We start from the raw sequence: 1,261 nt of genomic DNA on the forward strand, positions 1-1,261 counted from the left end.
ATGTAAACTCAGAATTCCAAGAAAACAGTAAGACTTGCGAGATGTAAACTCAGAATTCCAAGAAAACAGTAAGAATAGCGAGATGTAAACTCAGAATTCCAAGAAAAATGTACACTCAGAATTCCGAGAAAAAAAATTAAAAACATGACATGTAATCTCAAAATTCCAAGAAAAAAAAGTACGAATTGCGGGATGGAAACTCGGAATTCCGAATTGCAAGATGTAAATTTTAGTTATTTAACTAATTTTAATTAACACTGAATCAAACAAAGTTGAATAAGGACACTATTCTTCTTTTAGAGCTGTTTTACTGCTGAAATAGTATTAAATACAGCACAAATATAAATAAAGGTCACTTGACTTTAATTGAAGTAAGAATTTATAATGGCGACATACATCAAGATGTCATTTTAACATGTTTGAATGTGTGATTTTTAGTGCCGGTGTGGGAAGAACAGGAACCTACATTGTGATCGACAGCATGCTGAAGCAGATAAAGGAGGAAAGTACAGTGAACATCATGGGATTCCTCAAACACATTCGGACCCAGAGGAACTATCTGGTGCAGACTGAGGTTTGCCAACATATATTATTTCAAAACATACCTTAGGTTGTCACGTCACACGCAACATAAAACATCCATCATATTTGTGTGCGAGCAGGAGCAGTACATCTTCATCCATGATGCTCTAGTGGAGGCCATCAGGAGTAAAGCGACTCTGGTCTCATCCAGTCACATTCACACGTATGTGTCTGATCTCCTCACACCGGGACCTACAGGAAAGACCCGCCTGGAGAAACAGTTTAAGGTGAGACCTTTGTTTTTGTGATTCCACCTTAATCATTATTACGCTGAGCAATTCATTGATCTTTCCTTTTGTTCCTGTAGCTGGTCAGTCAGAGCTGTGCGAAACAGAGCGATTACACAGTGGCTTTGAAGGAGTGCAGCGCATCTAAAAACAGGACGTCTTGTCTTATGCCTGGTGAGTGTGCAATATAAATTGTATAATATTTATTTATTTATCATAAATATATAATATATATAATATCTATTTATATATAACTATATTGTATACAAATAGAAATGGTAACCTTTTGCTTTGAATAAAAGCATCCGCCAAAATCATAAAAATATAAAATGTAACTTGTTTTTATCAATAATTTTAAATATTAAAAATAAATGAACTATTTATTATAAATCTTTATATTATTTATTAATTTATCATGTATTTATATACATATGTAAATATATACTTTATAT

The 1,261-nt window shown here is 33.1% G+C and overlaps 1 protein-coding gene across 1 annotated transcript in view; it reads left to right on the forward strand.

Annotated features, from left to right (window-relative positions):
* The window catches only part of LOC107725913 (receptor-type tyrosine-protein phosphatase zeta-like), a 61,719-nt gene that overhangs the window by 50,551 nt on the left and 9,907 nt on the right, over positions 1-1,261 (forward strand). The gene's annotated exons all lie outside the window — the stretch shown is intronic.

This window comes from Sinocyclocheilus rhinocerous, unplaced genomic scaffold (genome assembly GCF_001515625.1).
Source record: "Sinocyclocheilus rhinocerous isolate Xijiao unplaced genomic scaffold, SAMN03320098_v1.1 scaffold395, whole genome shotgun sequence".
In the NCBI taxonomy this organism is placed as follows: domain Eukaryota; kingdom Metazoa; phylum Chordata; class Actinopteri; order Cypriniformes; family Cyprinidae; genus Sinocyclocheilus; species Sinocyclocheilus rhinocerous.